The 18,406-nt window shown below is 42.1% G+C and overlaps 1 protein-coding gene across 1 annotated transcript in view; it reads left to right on the top strand.

Moving 5' to 3' along the window:
- The first annotated feature begins 204 nt into the window (after positions 1-204).
- LOC108027566 (hornerin) overlaps positions 205-18,406 on the top strand; it is an 85,196-nt gene continuing 66,994 nt past the window's right edge. The window contains exons 1-2 of the mRNA XM_017099053.3: positions 205-826; positions 5,978-6,131. The gene's annotated coding sequence lies outside the window, so the exon portion shown is untranslated. The remainder of the gene's footprint in view (positions 827-5,977; positions 6,132-18,406) is intronic.

Raw genomic sequence — 18,406 nt, forward strand, 5'->3', positions numbered from 1 at the left:
TTCCCTTTTGTTAACAGCGCTGTTAGCCCCGCTGCTGGCGGTTAACAGTGCCAGAGTGTAAGAAAACATGTTGCTCAACATTTTGTTCTGTTTCGCAACCACGCTCGCTTCGAACGAGTCGCAGTTCGATTCGAGCTGTTCGAGTTCGACCTCGAACTCGGAACCAACCGCAAAACGAAATCCGTTTTCACTCGAATTTTTTTTTTCAACCCGAACGGTCGTGGAAAAGTGTCGCGCGGAAAAGCGGAACAGAGTCGTGGAAAAGCGCCGCGTTTTCGCCGATTTCGCTAAAGCCACCAGAGGAGCACAGCTTGGACTTGCAGTGGACGTTGTTTCCTCGGCAGAGGGAAGCGGGAGGGAAAATTCGGCTTTTCCGCCACTCGCGCGTGTTTGTCCGTGTGTTGTTGTTGCTGTGCGTCGGTGTGAGTGATTAATACGAAAAGAGCAGAAACCGGTTCCTTTTTCTGCTTCCTCTGCAATTGCCTTTTCGTAATTCGTAATTCGTAATACATCGCATTCGTTTCGTGGCTCTTTTATTTTCTTTTCGGCTTGTCGGCTCCTGATTTTCGGTGCGAAAATAATAATAACAAGCAGAACGCAGACTGTATATTGCCAAAAGTATACCAATTTTTTTACTGTGTCCCCCGAAACGAATACGAAAATTCCAACGAATCAGTGAGTGAGCAAAGCAAGGAGATAAAGTTGGGAATCGAGAGCCAAGTGCCAAAAAGTGAGCGAGAGAAGTCCGAGAAATGCGAGAAACAAAACAAAAGTGGCAAATTTACCGAAAAAATTAACATGCAAGGCGGAGGAAATAGGGAGAAAGGTGAGCGAAAGAAGAGGACACGAAGAATACGGTAAAATTCACTTGCATTTGCGCGAGCCAGAACCTACCACTACAACTGTACGGGCTCTCTTCGAGAGGATCTACGCAGATCCTCTTCCCCTTCGCCTCGCTCTTTGCCATCACAGTGTGTCCCTCTTTGGTGGCTTGCATCCCGTCAATACCCTGCATTTGCTCTGTCCGTCTCTTTTACACTGCCTGTCTGGGCCTTACAGTCCCTAACAATTGGACTCCCAAAATGTTGGACCATGAAAATCGTACCTGAAAATCGATTTGTACCACGTTTTGTACTTCAAAATAGAACTCTAGAGCTCTACATTGTCTTCGATTTACTGGTCTATAAAAACCTCACGTGGTTTCATTCAATAGAAATGGAAGTTATAAATTTCCAACTAAAGTTAACACCTCAGTTAAAGTTTAACTTGGAAACAAGAAACGATCAGAACTATTTCTTATCCTAGATTTCAAAATCGAAAAACATCAAAACATCAAATTGGCATCAGTGTTTTAAGACTAATTTGGCTTAACATGCATAAAAGTACCCGGTTTCAAAAATTGTCCTTATAATGTAGTAGGGATTGACACTCCAAGCACTTAGAACCATTTTTACAGGAATGATACCATCGCTAACAGAGGTATTCGAGGGTATTTTATGGATTTGCTAATGTTTTCAGCGCTTTCTAGCGTTGAAATTGCTCTGCGTGTGCCTTCAATTAAAAGCCAATATATATTTTCGGCTGTATTCTGGGGGTTCCAGCTGTGGAGCGCCAATTGCAATACCATAAAATTCGATTTAGTCAACTTGGTCGCAGCTTTGGTTTTGGCTTAGTTTCTAGCGCGCCAAGTGCATGACATTTTAATGGCCTCTGGGGAAAGGGGGCAGGGACCGGGACTCCGACGTTGCTAAGTGCCTTGCAATGTGTTGCATAAGAGGGCCAGTTTCGAACAGGCTGGGGCTAATGAGCCGCAGCCAATTCGAATGCCAATTAAGTGAAATCTAAATAAAAATTTCAATTTTTGCGGTCTGGTTTGGCCTCAGATCAACAAGCCCCTTGGGGCGTACATTGCCAAGGGAAAACGCCATTCAAATGGCAGTTTTAGTCTCTATTTAGGCTTGAGCTTTAATGGTTTCCCAATAGAACTTGCTGCAGTTTAACCTTCGTTTCCTCAAAGTAAAGTCGGAAAGCCCCACTCGAACATTATCGGAAGACAGGACCCTGCAAGACGACCTTTTCGAGATGCTCAAATAGGTCAGGCGCGCCACAAAAGTTAGTTAACACCGCCATTAACTGCAATAAGAAATTTAAGGAAGGTCCAAGAATTATGTGAACCAGCTATAAGAACAAAGGGGCAGAGTGAAAAAAGAAAAAACCCATATAAACCAGGCCAAATGGAGTTGGACAATGTCTGCGGCAGAGGAAATCGAAGAAAGATATAGCACAAGATGACAGATAGACGTGCCCAAAGACTGGAGATTAAAGATCTGCGCTGTGCGTTTCCCGCACTTTGACCAGGCTTTAACGGGCTCCGCAGCAGTCAATTAGGTCTGAACTCCTTCATGGGATCCGCAGTATCCCCAGTAACTTGGCCGGCTCTTTCCCCCCAGTTTCCCCTTTTAATGGCCGAGGGCCTCGACTGAGTTTCATCTTTCTTGTTTATTATTATTTTAATTTTTTCCTCATGGTTTGTGCTGTTTTTCCTGGGCTTTTTCGCTTGTTTGTTTGCTGTGGTGTCTTCCGTTTAAGGTTATATTTATTCAACTTTTATTGCAGTCGCCGCGTGCGACAAATGAAAACAAACGAAATATAAAGACGAGAGACGAGGCATTAGGAAAAGTTAAATAAATTGAAACAAGAAAAGGTTGCGCTCTTGGCTTGCACTTCTGCGGCAGTTTGAAGTTGATTTGATTACATTTCTCAAGAAGAGAGCAGAAAAACTCTTGCCTGTGTAAAAGATATGGTTCTGAATGATTTGCGATTGATTTTGACCATTGGGCATTTCATTCAATAATCATTTTCATCAGGTCTGTACTCTTTCGCAGAAAGCGTTTAATATTTTCCCCCCATCATGTCATGCAGACTAAACTGAATAAGAACTTGTTCACATTACTCGGTTTTTCCCGTAGTAAATAGTAAACTCTTTGAAGATATTTAATTTCCAGATGTTTCTTTAATCTATGAGGGGGCTTTGGGTTTTCGGAGGGGAAAAGTGGGAAAGCCAGCCGCCCATGGTAACTTGACTTTGATTGCTTTGGGCTGATAAACGTTTGAACAAAAAATTCTGACTAACGAACGCAGACGACCCCCTTCCTCAGAATTTTCCTCCCGTTTTTGACAAATTGTTTTGTGTGTGCGGCAAACTTTTCTTCTCGCTTCGCCAGAGAAAATTGGAGAAAAAACAGTTCTGTCATGCTCTTGTTCGTGCGTTCATATGACAATTGTATCCCATGCACACATTCCTTTTTTCGCTCGTTCACGGTCAACCACTTGACCTGGCCAACGATTTCCACTCCTTCGACCACGTTGATGACTTCATGTCAGCAAGTTTGCAACGTTTTGGATCTCCGGATTGCCGTGCTAGGGGCGAAAAGCAAATGTCACTCGAAATTATCTTTCGAAGAAATAATTTTTAATTTCTTGATATGTCTCCGAACCCGTGACAAGCTGGGAACCCGGAGCCCCGGACAGAGAAATGTCTTATTTCCTCGTCGGCGTGTGAGTGCTCGAGGTTTCCACAAATTCTCCGCCCTCTGTATGGGAAAATGCTCCATAAACCGCTTACAACACTTAACTGGCAGATATTTTAAGATTATATAGGAAAAATGGAGTTTTTATAACTGAAACTTAAGCCATGTCTTCACAAAATAGTTTTATTGACGAAAGTGACCAATACGTAGTGGTCAAAATTCTCTCAGAAAAATCAGTATTTTACATATATCTCACTAGGTCCTAAATTAGAATATTACGAAACATCTATGGGCTAAATCTGCCACAAGACCGGCTCAACTCGAGGCAGTCAAATGGAAGCAAGTCAACGTTCTTTCATCTTGCTTATTGGCTCGGCTCCCCCAATCGATATGTTTCTCTGTGCCATCTTGTTTCCATGTTAAACGTTTTTCCCCAAAAGAGATTTTAATTTTATGATGCTCGAATCAAAATGCAAAAATCAAATCAAAACCCAAATCGATTAGTCCGAATGGTAAATGCTAATGAGAGGGGAAGCTGCTTGGTTTCGCTCCGACTTAACGTCTTTCCATGTGACGTATCAGCGGAAAAAGAAGAATCATTTCAAGAATGGAGCAAAAACCGAAACAGCGGCGGAAAAAGGCGGTGGCAAGAAAATAAAGCCACCAAGTTGGCCCTGACCAAAAAGACATGAGAGAAATTCGGTAATTCGGGGCGTTTAATCATTTAAAAAGCATCTTTGTAAGCGAATCCCCGCACCACTGCCTCAGGACCAAGAAAGCCGTGTCTTGCGTTTTTCTGGGCTTATACTCTCCAGGAGGGGATTATAATGTTCTTAAGACCATGGCAATGTTTTGTTCTCTTTTGTTCTGGCTTACGATACAATGATACTCTAAAAAACATAATTTTTCAAGCCAATTTTACAATTCAACAGTCGTCGCTCCTTTCCATAGTGGTTTTAAGAACACAAATACCTTCCTTTTGGAAAGTTTCAAAGCTTTCTAAACGATCCCATAGCTGTCAAATAAGTATTCACTCCGCTAGCGTATTCTATTATTCGGTTTCGAGCTTATTTCTGGTCTTTTTTGTATATTTGTCCTGTGAAGCAGTCGAAAGTTGTTGTTGCCGTATAAAAAGTCTCAGTTGGCAAGATTCCGGCCCGAAAAAGCACTGCCGCCCCCCTTGACCCCCCTTGGTCACGCATTGAACCAAGATTGAGGTCACCAAAAAAGGAAAAAAGAGACGGCGGACTTTAAGCGGGAATGTGGAGGGAAATGCGTGGCAAGTAGGCGCGTGGCGCCTCGGTTTCAGTATCAGTTTTACCCCCTGTAACCCCCAGCGCACGCCCCTGGAAAGGCCCCCTCCAGTGAAAAGCCCCTCATTGGCCTTGCCTTGCCGGCGGGCAAAAGTTACAATAACTTTTGCCACAGCTTAAATTGCCGCCGCCGTGCCATTCGTATCTTTTGGGTCTTTTCTGTGACTTTACTCTCCGCTTTTTTGCGCATTCTTCTTTTTTTGGGGGCGGTTCAGGGGGCGTGTCAGTGTCATTGCTGCCCAAATGCATTTTAATTCGATCGCGAATCTCACGCTGTTTGCGGCCGACTTTTCCGGTCTGAGATTTACCGCACCGGTAGCAATGGGAATTCCGAGTATCTCTTAAATATAAACAATCATTTTAAATTGTGTAATATTATATTATGAGCTATTCTTTCAATTTATTATCAAACAAAAAAAGGTTAAGAACTTATAAAATATTTAATTATATTTTAAAGCAGGAGTACCAAATAGTTCATCTTTCTTTTTACTTTCACTTGATTTTTTTTCCAATGACTGCTACTTTTCTGCCAAGACAAGCAGTTTTACTTTTTTGTTTGCTTGGCGCATTCAACTTTATTTAGTAGTTGGGCTTATTTTTGCTTTTTATAGAACAAAGGAAAAGTGAACTTGGGGCAAGTTTGCAACGGTTGAACCCCGAAAGGTTTAGCCCGGGGTCATGGTTGAGGGAATGAAAAGGCTTTAGGCCGGGAAAAACCTAAACCTAAGAAAAGGCTGTTATAAAGGGCTGAAAAAATCCTCCTTTCCCCCTGTCATCCATAAATCTCTGCTTGCGGTTGGGCTGCCATGACTCGCAGTGGTTAGTTTTCAATGTAACACATATATGTGTTAATTTCTGAAGTTTTTAAATAGAAAAGATTTAAGTGACGAATATTCATGGGCCCGTGAATCACCTGGTGAACGAGATCGGCTGTAAAAATAGTTTCAGGGCCTACACAAATCAGGGGTTTATTTGTTATTTCGTATTTCTTAAAATAGCTAGCAATCTTTCCTAGACCTCGACTTAAACCTTTTTATTATTGCTTGCAGTTACTTAAATATTATTATTAAATTCTGTTTCTAGCAATTAACATGGGTATTATTGTTTACAATTCAAAATTTGCACTCTTTGCAGCATAACTTTGGTAGCTTGGGCGCATCTGCTGGATGCACAGAGTCCAGCTCCTTGGCAGCAGGTGGAAAAACATTCGTAGAACGCCGAAGTAATTGAACGGCAACATTGGCGGCAGAAGAACAGCAACCGGAGAGCGTAAAACATAAACAGACAGGTAAGTGAAGTGAGCCGAGGCCACCTGTTGTCAACGGAGACAGCCTCAAACCACCCCACTCCACCCACTCTATGTGGCCACAATCCAGTGCGGACTATTCACTATCCGATAGCCAAGCCTCCTCTGACTCTGACTCATCCGTGTATCTGTCTTGTCTTGGTATCTTGTCTTGTGTCTACTGTGTCAAAAGTGAGCGTAAAACTTTGCGCTTTCGACTTGTAAGATACTTTGCACTATGCCACCTTATATATACATCCGAAACCCCCCTGAAAGGCCCCTCTCCTCCCACGGTTACGTTGCTTTTGTTTGGCTTTCGTGCAGTTTGCTATCTTTAAGATACTTTCTTCGTATTTCGGGTATTGTTCTTTGCCCAGCTTCGGCTTCAGTTTCAGTTTTCCCTAAATACTTTTCGCTGCCTGCAATTTTCCAACAAAAAACACACTGCAGCAACAGCAAGGAAAACAATTGCAGCTGCAAACTCTTTGAAAATCTTCCTCCATTCGAATTTTCTGTTGCCCCCCTCACTCCGTTTTGGGTTTTCATTTTCGGGTCTTCTCCTTTCTGTACACTCGATCGACTAATATTTGCCACTGCAATTAGCGCTTACCTGTGATTCTTGTGTTTGTCTAGTTAGAGAGGAAATTTCTGATACTTGGAGTTCATTTGAGGTAATTTGCATGAAGCCGGAAAGGTGTTGGAAAATGGCCACATATTTAGTAATTTTTTCAACATATAGAGGGGAAAAACCTTTTGAAATCGTCTATCTATCCCTCTATAATATCTATCTATAATACCCTAAGTATTATCCCTCAAATATGCTCAGCATATTTTTTCCGCCTGAAAGAATTCGAGCTTGACTGTAAAAGAGGCCCCGAAAAAGGGATCCGAATTCCAAATGGTCAAATAATCAGAAATTACAGATAAAGAGGAGAGCAGAGTGAAAACTTCACTTAAGTCGGGAACAACTTATCGCTCTTTTTCTCACTTAAAGCCCCGCTCACCTGAGTTCCCTTTTATTTTATTTTTTGGGATTCCTCGCACTTTGCCCGTCGAACCATTCAAATTTAAATCAATTTGATTCTGATTAGCCACACACGCAGTTTTTACCTCGTCCAAAACCTTTCTTCCCTCTGCCCTTGCTCTCCTATTTTGTCGCCATGGTTTTCGGAGTATATTTCTCAGCCATTTTCTTCGACAGGCCTCGCTCGCCGTGGCTGTTGTTCTTTGTACCTACAACTAGTAAATAAATTAGTTTTTATTATTGAGAAAACAGGTTTCCACTTTAAACAGAGTCGGAGCGAGAGGCAGCGACATAGGGAGCAGGAATGTTGACTCTTGGGTACGCAGGTTCAAAAACGGGGAAAAATACAAGACTGGCACACTCGGAGAAAGGCGGCCATGAATTGTGTTTTACTTCTGTACAAATAAACTTAAGAAAAAGATTTGTTTCATTCAATGGTACAATTAAATGTTAAAAATAAATAAATAAAATGTTAAATTAAAAATTAAAATTAATTAAAGAAGAAGCCCCAAAGAGATGACCGCGATTGATCTTACAACGATGTCTTAAAATTATTTTTTTGTTCAAAAGTACATACGTTAAATCTCAAAATATATTTTTTACTGTGCACGGAAAAAAGAATTCTTCACAGTTCGCTGACAGAACCTGTTTAAACAGAAAGAGAGGGAGCATGTGCGAGAAGACAGAGGGAAGGAGAGGGCAGAAAGGTTTCCGATTCCAAGAGTCTTCTGGCTTCGTTCGCTCGATTTCCTAACACTTTCGTGATTTGAATTTTTCCTCTCCTTTCTCGAATCAATTAAATCAATGCAATATGCACAGACCCTACTCCTCAAAAGAGAAAAACAGAAACCCAAAAGCCAAACCCGAGCCCGAGCCCAGCAGGCCAGCAAACACTTCATACAAACAAATTATGAACAAACAACACGAAGAAGAAGAAGCACCGAGGACTGTACGGATGTGGATGTGGATGGGGCCGTATAGTTTGGTATATGGCCATATATCCCAGGAGTTGGCGAAGCGGTGAAATATTATTATTCAATGCCATCGATGCGCTCTGTTTGCCATCCACTTTAATTTTGGTCGTCGTCTTTTTCTGCCTCTATCGTTGTTTCCCCGGTTTATGCGCCGTGTCTAATGACAGTTTTGTGGTCATTATTTGAAATATATATGTGCCCGAGAATATATGTGGTCCCAGATATTTGGCTGTGCGTATTTGAGCGTTGGATAACGCCCTAGAAAGCCGACACAAGCAGCGGGGTTTTCGCAATTAAATGTTGGCCATAAATTAAGTGTTTGTTGTCCAGCCTAAAAACAAGAAATCAAAGAATCGGAAGACTAAATTAGAGAGACGAACTCGAAATACTCTGAATAAGTGTTGAGGAGTACCTACCCAAGAACTGGGTTCTAGCTAGCATTGCAACGTGCAAGCCTGGCTTTTGTAAAAAAACCTCAGTTTTTGAACTGTCCAAACCTCAATAATATTCGTCGATATAAGCGTTCCCTATATAAAACCTTTGTATTAATGACTGCTTCCCCTTGCCCGCCAACTTCTTAACTCGTTTACCATAGCCCTCCCGAAGAAAGAGCCAACTCTCAGTTCTGTTCGATTGAATTCGATTTGATGCGATAATGGGCATCACACTATATAATCATCAGCATACGATTGTTTACACAGGCACACACAATTTCGAATGCGGACTTATATGGGCAATGGTTATGGGCTATATAAATGATGATGCTGCTCATTTCTTGTTCGATACTGCCCCAGTGTTGTTGCTGCCATTGCGATGTGTGGGCTGCTGTTTTTGTTTTTGTTGGCTGCTTTTGTTGTTGAAATGCCGCCTCTGATAAATGAGTTTTGGCTTTTTTGTTAAAACGACGTGGGAAAATAATGCATTGATTTACATGGCAACCAGCTGACCAACAGACGGCTGCAAAACAATGGGCACCTTGAGACCCCGTCTAGACACTCTGATTCGGAAATAGTATTGGGATCGGGGGCCTGGCACTGGATTGAGTTGTGGACTCAACTTCCACGGATCAAGTGGGAAGATTTCCTGAAAATTGCCTGGGAAAACAGTGTATTATAAGCCACATTTAGCGAGAGGAGACTTTTGTGTGGGTGCTAGCTGCAATAAAGGGAAGGAAACTAGTTTATTAATGTTGCACTAGAAATTTTAGGAATAAAATCTTGGCATTTATAAAGAAAACTCTGGTCTGATTCTATTGAATAAATCTCTTTGCAGCTTTCTTCGCTCACTTTCATTCCCGAATCTAGCCATGAGAGTGCATTTTTAAACAGCTCCAAAGCAACATTAACTCAGTGTGAAAAATAGCCACTCATTTTCAACTAAATCCCCGCACCAATCTCGATTCCCAATTACTTGACCATTTATTTTACTGCATCCACCCGCATTGCTCCTCGCCCTTCCCCACTGCACAGTCAGTTGGAACAGCTGTTGAACTATTCAAAAGTAATCGCTCCACTTCTGGAGCACCCCTCCCACTTACACTCCCCGCCCCTTTCTTCCACACCTCGGCTTCTCCGCAGCCCCAATACTCCGATTCTCCAACCCTCCCATCCTCCTCATTTCTCCGCTTCACTTGTTTGGCTACTTTCTCAAAGAAAATGAAGAAGTAGCTTGAACTGGGGTGAACATATCACTGAAAAAAGCTACTGGTACAATAGGTAAGCATTTCTAAGGAGTGCTGGTAATGAATCTACAAATTGTTTTTACAATTTTTGGAATGATTTGATATGATGTGATATATCTATCCATGCTATCATAGTATTGATATGTATGCAAAGTATAAGCATATCCTAAAGCTTGTGAGTATGCACTTATACATATTTCATATTTTCAATGGAGTTCTGCAATTATTTCCACCACCAATATTAAGTTGATGTACTATTTATAGGGTATTACTATTTCCTCTCCAAGTGCCCTGCTTACAAATCGAACGGCAAATCATGCCCATCACTTGCAGAACCTAAAGATCTGCACCTCCATTAGTTGGGAAATGTCAGAAAAGTTTGCATAACAAAATAAAGGCCAGAAGTGGGGAGTGGGAATCGGGGTGGGGGTGGGGGAGGGAAAATGGGGCCACACAGGTAGAAGTGGGCGTGGTGGGGAAAAGCCAATTTTAATGAAGCGAGCCTTTGTCCAAAACTGTCGGACTCGTGATATCTGAACTGGCAATAAGCGCCTTTCCATTCATAATTCGATAGACATTTGGCCACTGCCAGCCGCCCACAGAAGCACCCCGCCCACAGCACCCCCTCTTACCCCGGCCATGGCCATTCAACAAAAACGGATTCCAAAACTGTGTGTAAAAAGTATTTTCAACTTTTGGCCACATGCTTCATTTATCACAAATTCATTTATCATTTGTCCCCTCTCACACACACAATGATACAAAATGTGAATGTATTGCTTCCCAAACCAACCACCCCCCACCCATTTCCTCCTTTTTATATTTTTCAGAGTTTTTTCTGTTGAATATATGTCGCTAGCAGTGCAGTCGCCTTCGAACCCGAAAACTAAGCTTGGCCAAATATAAAGCGAGAGATATGGCAACAAGAGTGGGGGAGGGGCGTGGAGGGGTGGAGGGGTGGGTTTGGGAAACCAGACGAAGAAAAATGATAAAGCAACAGCCAGGAGCGAGGGGCGGTGGTTTCCACGGGGGCGGGCGGTCCATTTTCCCAGGGCGGAGGCGACTAGCAAAATTTCGCATAGCTCGATAAAAATTGCGGGGCAAAAAGGAGAGGAAAAGCCCGAAAACTGCCAAAAGTAGGATGATACAAGGAAAGGAAAAAGTTCCTCGAGTGAAATATCTGTAATGAATGTACCCTGTAATTACGAAATGCAGTAAAATACGAGATATGAAAAGAAGTCGGCAATCTTTTGCTTGTCATACTTACCCAACATACATATATTATAATGATATAATAAACAGTTTTCGTGGTATTGATTACAGAGAGCTTTAAAATATTTTCATGTTATGCATTATAGATATATAAGTCGTTATATTAGTGATAGGTAATCACCTTATTTTTATCTATTACTACTGTTCTGTATGCTATTTCATTAACGTACCCCAAAGTTTAGTTTAAGCTCGAAAACTTTAAACGCTTTTCGTTTCCAAATCGAAGTATAGACCAAACTCCTCCCACTACGAGACGACTTTCCTCCTTTCCGGCGTCCATTCAGAGGATAAGGTCAGGAGAACGCTTCACAAATCCTCGAAAGAGACCGGAAAAGCGGATGGGTAAAAAAATCGCCGAAATGAAACGAAGCGAAAATAAAATTTCCCAGCTAATGACAAAAATTTCCGGTTTCACAGCAACAGCAGAGCAACAACAACAATGCGAAATGATAACAACAACCGTAGGTGCAGGAAAAACGCCTTCAATTGGCAGGAAAATCCCAAAAAAGAAGACCGAAGTGTAGCCGCTTGCAAAACGCTGGCAAAACGCGCGCGTTTCTAATGATACAAATTCGTTTGTCTGGCAAGTGAAAGTGTTTTAGAAAAGAAAAGGAGATGGCATACGGTAAGAAAAGACAGGACGGTACATAAGGGAAAATATAACAATAATTAAATAATAATACTATTATAATGTAATAAAATTATATTAGTATATTATATATATTAGTATTCGGTTACTTCGAAAGAAAAAGTATTTGAATCAGGGTAATGGGAAACCCGACTTTTACAACTTTATTAATAATCCTAACCCATCAGCAAAATTGCTGTGGAAGGAAGGCAAGGTAGAAGCGTTGAAACTAGATGTAGATAGGGACAGCAGTAAATCAAATTTTGGAGTTAACAACTTTTTCAGTTCCTGAAATATGTCGAGTGGCTAACACACACCTAAGCACACTCACACTCTCGGCCAGAATTGCTCATTTAACAGTTAATTAGCCTTAGCAACAACAAAGGAACAACTGAAAAAACAGCTTGAAATGAGTTACAGCGTTTTAAAAAGCAATTTTTGCCCGGCGATCCGATTCCAGTTCTCTGGGCAGAGGCGTAGGAGGCGGGCTTGTGAGGGGCTTCGCAGGGACAAAGCCTTTTGTTGCGCATGCGTTGAGCGTTTGACGGTGATTTTTTAGCTGGTCGAGGATTGTGGAATTTTAAGTGCTTTTCTGAGGTGCTTTTTGTTGTGTTCTGGGCCGTAGCAAAACTTTGGTCCAAAATTGAATGGGAGTGGCCAGCAGTGGGCTAAAGACCGCGTTCGAGTCAAGCGAAAAACAGTTAAATCCGCGCAGGTAATGGCCCAAATGAATTACCAATGGCGCGGTAATCCCCGCCACAGTTCTCAGACTCAGTTTCGTTCTAGGCCCGGCGAAATTAGTTTTCCTGGAAGCTAAACCAAAGCCAAAAGCGTTTCGGGGATTGTATTTCACCGAGCACAGCGGCGGATGGAATGACATTCCAGGAACGCTCAAAGAAGCCGAGCAAGAAAACACAAACCCGCCAGATATAAATCATTTTTTCGCCGTCACTAACAATATGCATAAATATCTGCAAAAGTGTTTAAAAAATATCTATGGTGATGAATACGTGAAGTTTTCAAGAAGGACTCTTGAAGCTGAATAAGAGCCATAAAGTGATTTTGGATAATTTTTAGCTATACACACTTAAATTTTTTCTTTTTTTGTCGGAAATCTTGAAAGAAACTCTGTGGTGGTTTCATTCAGAATCAGCAATAACATTTTTTTGGGGGTTTCTTGTTTTTATTCACTCTTAATCATGCCTATATAGACATGTAAATAAGGATAGTGTAATTTAATTTGTATTGAAATCATGGTTCATTATTAACCTTTTACAAAGTGTTCTTTTTGTAGTATTAAAGGATCACAGTAAAAAAACATCTACAGAAAGATATTTTTGTATTCGGTTTCATTTAAATCTTGATGTTTCTCCGGCTTTCCTTGGGGGTTATTGCACAAATCTGCAGATCCAATTAATGCAGCCATCTGTTTGTCAGCCACACTCGCATAAAGTCGACTCCCGGTGCCGCACCCCCTCAGTCTGGGGTGCTAAAGGCCCCCTGACCGCGATTCCCTCCACCCTTGTCCTTGCATCCCCTATTTGGTGACGCTTCTTCATCTCTTTTCCGTTCCTATGCTGCAGCCGTCGTCGCTGCACTTAATTTTCATAATTAAAAAAGTTTACCTTGGCGAACCTCATGTGCGTGCCACCGCCCCCTGCAGCCCAAACCCCCCCTCGGCCTCCAGCCCCACCACGGGCTGAATACGCACATTGGATCGACCTCACACTGGGAGAAAGAGTCTACCATAGCACTTGCATATTTATGCAAATTCAAAAATTAAAACATAACTTTAATTAAATTTAACTAAGTTTGTATCTGATCATGCTATTTCTTGTTAATTTTTAAAGTTTTTTGTGCAGTGTACGCACACTACTACGCTGCCGAAGGCAAAACGTTTTTGTAATTAATTTATGCAAATAATCAGAGACGCCGCTTAGGGTTGCCACCCCGCTTGAGTGTGGGGCGGGGGCCAATTGCAATCGCCCTGCCACGCCCCCTCCCACGCCTACCCTTGTCGCCCATGCGTGGCCAGCGTTGGCATTTTGAAATGAATGACCCTCGCCCCACAAACAATATATGTATAAAAAATAGGTTTTTTTATGTTGCCCTATTCCCTCCGCGGTATATATATTTTTTATGTTTTCTTTTTTTAGCCACTCCCTCACGTAAGGATTAAGTAGACAAGTTGGCAAAACATAGCGCCATGCAATCCAACAATCCCGGCATTACCCGCAGCCCCTTCTCTTGTATGTCATCATAATTCCTGCTACACATGAGGGGAAAATCCAAAGGGGGCTCGGGGGTTGGGGGTTGGGGGTTGGGAAAACCCGAAAGGTTGCGAGGGGGCTTCGCAAACTAGTTTTTTCTGCAATACTTTATTTTCCCGGCTCCTCGCTATTCCCCCTATTTGCATGTGTGCAAGTGCCTGCTCCTTTGCCATTTCGGAATTTATTATAAAATATTTTGTATGTAATTCCCTTCTTGACTCGACTTTCGGCTTGCTTTTAGAATTTGAAACCCCCCGGAAAACACGTGAGTAAGGCAGAGGTTGATATCAAAAAGAAATATAAAGCAGGGCCTTTCCGAAAAAAAGGAGCCGGCTTATTGTAACAATAAAAGGATACTTTAGGAAAGCTAATACAAGTTGGCAGGGAAAGGCATTTGATGTCGCCAACGTACTTTTAAGCAATATATTTTAAATAAAAAATCATCATAGAGGTAAAAACTACATTGAATTGCTAGGAATTTAAAAAAACATTACTTGTCTTCATACTTATATAAAGAACTCTACAGGGGGAAAAAGTGCATCGTCTCTCAATTTAAAACCCGAGGAATGTTCCCTTATCGAGTCAAGCCTTTCACGGATGTCCCCCAATTTTGGTTTGCCAGTTTTTGGCCAGGCCAAGACACAATGACTGTGTTTCATTTCAGGGTTGGGGCTGGTGGACCCTTTTCTCGTTCGAGGGACCCTCGCAGAAATTGTCAAACAAAAGCTAAAAGGGGGAGGCATTGACTGAGAGCTGTAGTGGGGCGAGCCTAATGACTTGAGCCACAGTCACACTGCGAGTCGCACTGGCAGTCACAGTTCCCGTACTCGTTACCTCCAGAGCTTCCTTTTTGCCGGGAGTGCCTTTTGTGACTGGGTACTCTCAATCAAAGCCCGGCCCGGGACTTTGGACTCGAGCTCCCCTTTTGGTAGGGAGCGAAAAGGAAAAAATTTCAGGGGAGTTTCAGAAACTACCGAAATGGGGAGCTCTACTACTACTAGTCTACTACGGCCACAGCCACGGCGGCAAAAAGATGAGGAAACTGTTGGGGACTGGGGAAACCAACTGCGGTTGTTGGCCCGATTTCGTTTTTTGGAGGGGTCTTACCCGATTGCTGTGGCTTAACGTTATTTTTGCCCGGGGTCCTGAAAACACGGACTCGAACTGGGCGTTAACCGGCTCATAACCGATACGTAACCGATTCGTACCCGTTTGCGAATTTGAAAGGTAACGAATGCAAGCGGGGAAACTGAACCGATTCCTCGACCGTTCATGATAAAAACTCACATGTATTCGATTTTGAATGTTGTGCCACCTATAATAACTATTTGATTTCATCTGAATATCCCTTAAAGGGTACTGAAACTCCGGAACATTTCAATACAGCTTCAGCTTCCTTTGGACAATAATTTTTGCACCCTAGGTCGGTTTGATGGGACTACAATTTTGCTGTTGTTTTTGCTGTTGATTTTTTTTGCGCCCCCACCAAAAGGGGTTATTGCCCGACACTGGGCAACCCTGCTCCCCAGTAAACAAAAATGAATGGGGGAGCTCTGTGGGAAACCCTTTGCACTGACTCACTTCGACTACTCGAGAGTGTGTTGCACCCGCAAAAACGGAAAAATGGTTTTTAAAAAATAACAAAAATTAAATATGTATGTACCACTAGAAGATGGCGGGAATTAGGAGGGTATAATCAAAGTGGGAAAGCGGCGAGAAAGAGGCGAGCAGTGCGGGAAGAGTGGCAAATGTGGGCAATGTTTGTTTTGCGTGTCGGGGCACTTAGCGCAATTTCCGCTTCAAGGCGAGGCGCAGAGACAAAGTAACACTCTTTTCCCGTTTCTCCAACTCTGAGACTCTCCGTTCTTCGAGTCCTCTGCCCCTTCCTGGGTTTCCCTTCCTGACTTAGTCTTGAGACATCCTTAATGCTTCATTAACTGCTTTTACACTTGAAGAAAAGCGGTAGCCTCTGGAATTGCCTTTTTTTTTTGGTACTTAATGTTTGGTTGTGAATGCAAAAAGTCGTTCTTTGTTTAGTATAAAGATTAATTTTTGTTCGTAACAAGATTGTATAGTAACAACTTGTTTGTCCATCACAAGCCCGAAGTGTTACCATTATTTTTTAGGTCTGCTGTTGAAAGGCAAATATTCGTAGTTATTTCTCTGTCTGTAGGCATCCATAAAACATATTTATCTGTGCGTTTATCTTCTGCCTCCCTAACATTGGTTCCTGGGCCAGAAACCCGTACTCGGGACTCAAAACCCGGGACTCAAGACTACCTGAGCTACTTTTAGGCAAATATCAAATGACAGAAACCCACGAAGCCGGGCCGGCAGCCAGCGACCTCTGCTCACCGCTTAAGTGGCTCGATGCTCATTGAAATTTGAGGCTGGAACCGCGCAGCTCCTCCTCCTCGGCGTGCTCAGCCGCCTCCCAAAGACCTTCCACAACCCCCGCAGGGCTGAGACCGAACATCAAATGTCAAGCAGCCGCCAAAGGAGAAGAATGAGGAGAAAGAATAGAGCCTGTGGAGAAAGGAGGCAGGAGAAAGGAGGGGAGCGGAAAAGACAAATCCCAGGCAGAACCTTTAACGGTCTTGCTGACAATAGTCTCATTGTTCCACGGGCCATTCGGCCTCGTAATCAAATATCAATGAGGTGGAGGCGTACTATACTGAAAAATGCATCATCACTATTTTCTCAATTTCCAAAGTTATTGAAGACAATAACTTCAAAATAAAGTACACTGTTTTTTGACATGTATTAGCTGATAGCCACTAAATAATAAAAACATATGACCCTGCGTTAGTCTATAATCACAAACAGTTTATAAGTTAGTATTATTGTTTAGGTCTAATAGCTTTCGTTTAACAAAATATTTTTTCAAATGTAAATATAGTAACTAGTATACTTGACTATGTCATCATTTATAGCATATGTAGATACACTTGTCTGTAGATATCACGATATCCCTTTCTTTAAAATATGTATTATCCCTGGATTCTATAGATTTCTATATATTATTTGCGCTGTGTAAGACACACCCTCACACTTATTGTTTGGCCAAAAGTTCGCCGTAACTTTGCGGTCTAATTAAGCTTCGGGCGACAAACAAAACTAGTGTCGAAAAGCCAAGGCAGAGAGCAAAAAGGAGTTGCTTCGCAAAAGGGTTAGAATGAAACATAAGCGGAGGACTTTCCAGGGCTTGAAAGGAGCAGGAAAGTCGGAGGCGGATGGAAAAACGGAGCTGGAAGCGGATGTTGCAAATGATTCAATCAATTTGGATTAGATGCCAATTCTTTTTGCGCGACGAACTGCGGCTGTGGAAGCGAAAGGTGAAGTGCAGGCAATGCAAGGAAAAAAGGGTGTTTCTACTAAAGATATTAAAGATGAGGCTTTTAAACGAGCAGTTCGAAAGCATATTTTGTACATTTACATTACATTTTACCATATATGTGAGTAATGATATTTTGCTTATGCCAGTATTCATTTTTTCATTGTTTAACCTGCTAAACTCATAAGTGTGTAAAATGCTAATGACCAATAAATGGGGTTACGATCATTTCGTATTCAACACGCGCGTACTTACATATTTTATCGTTAATTAATTTGCGCAGATTTTAGCCGCGGAGGGAAGGCCTTTGAAATATGGTAGTGCCACTTTTTGATGGGCTTTTTCCCAGCATCAACTCCGCAACTCCGTGGCCATTCACTCTTCCGCATTCCATTAGGCCCCCGCCCGCGAAGGGAACTCACTTAGGGACTTTCATCCGTTTGTCTTGCAGCCAGCAGCTCATCCCTTTGTCTTGGGTCCCCAGAACTCTTCCACCGACCTGCTGGGTTTTTGTTGACTACGTCGCCGCCAGAGCTTCATTTTTACAACCCAAAAACTCGGAGGTTGGGGGCCTAAGCGAAAAACTCCCGCAAGTTCTTGGCTCGCCGCTGAATATAAAAAAATATATTATCCCCACCGAACAAACGCTTTAAATTTTACAAAACTTTTCCCAAACAAAACGAAGAAGTTGCACGCGAGAGAAGAGCAGGGAGGGTCCGCGAGAAAAAATTCCCTGAAAATTGCAGTCGTAAAGTTTAATTGTGGCCAACACCGTCGGCCCACCCAGCCCACTTGAGTTGCCACCCAAAAATCACCCACCTCTATCTCGCAGCTAGTGATTGAAATTCAAAATTTTCCTTCAAAAAATACATATCACTAGAAAATGAAGGAAAGCTTCATCATATCAGTAAATTATATTTTAAGTATATAAAAGTTATTTTTAAAAATACCGAACTGGCGGAAACAACAGATAAATAAGTTTTGAAATGCCTGATGTAATCGATAATGTAGAAATCAACAAACTGCAAAAACCATTTTGTTCTAAAACATTTTTAAAAACATATGAATATTTTAAAGTCGAAATATAGCTCAATA

Source organism: Drosophila biarmipes, chromosome X, assembly GCF_025231255.1.
Source record: "Drosophila biarmipes strain raj3 chromosome X, RU_DBia_V1.1, whole genome shotgun sequence".
NCBI classification, from domain to species: Eukaryota; Metazoa; Arthropoda; class Insecta; order Diptera; family Drosophilidae; genus Drosophila; species Drosophila biarmipes.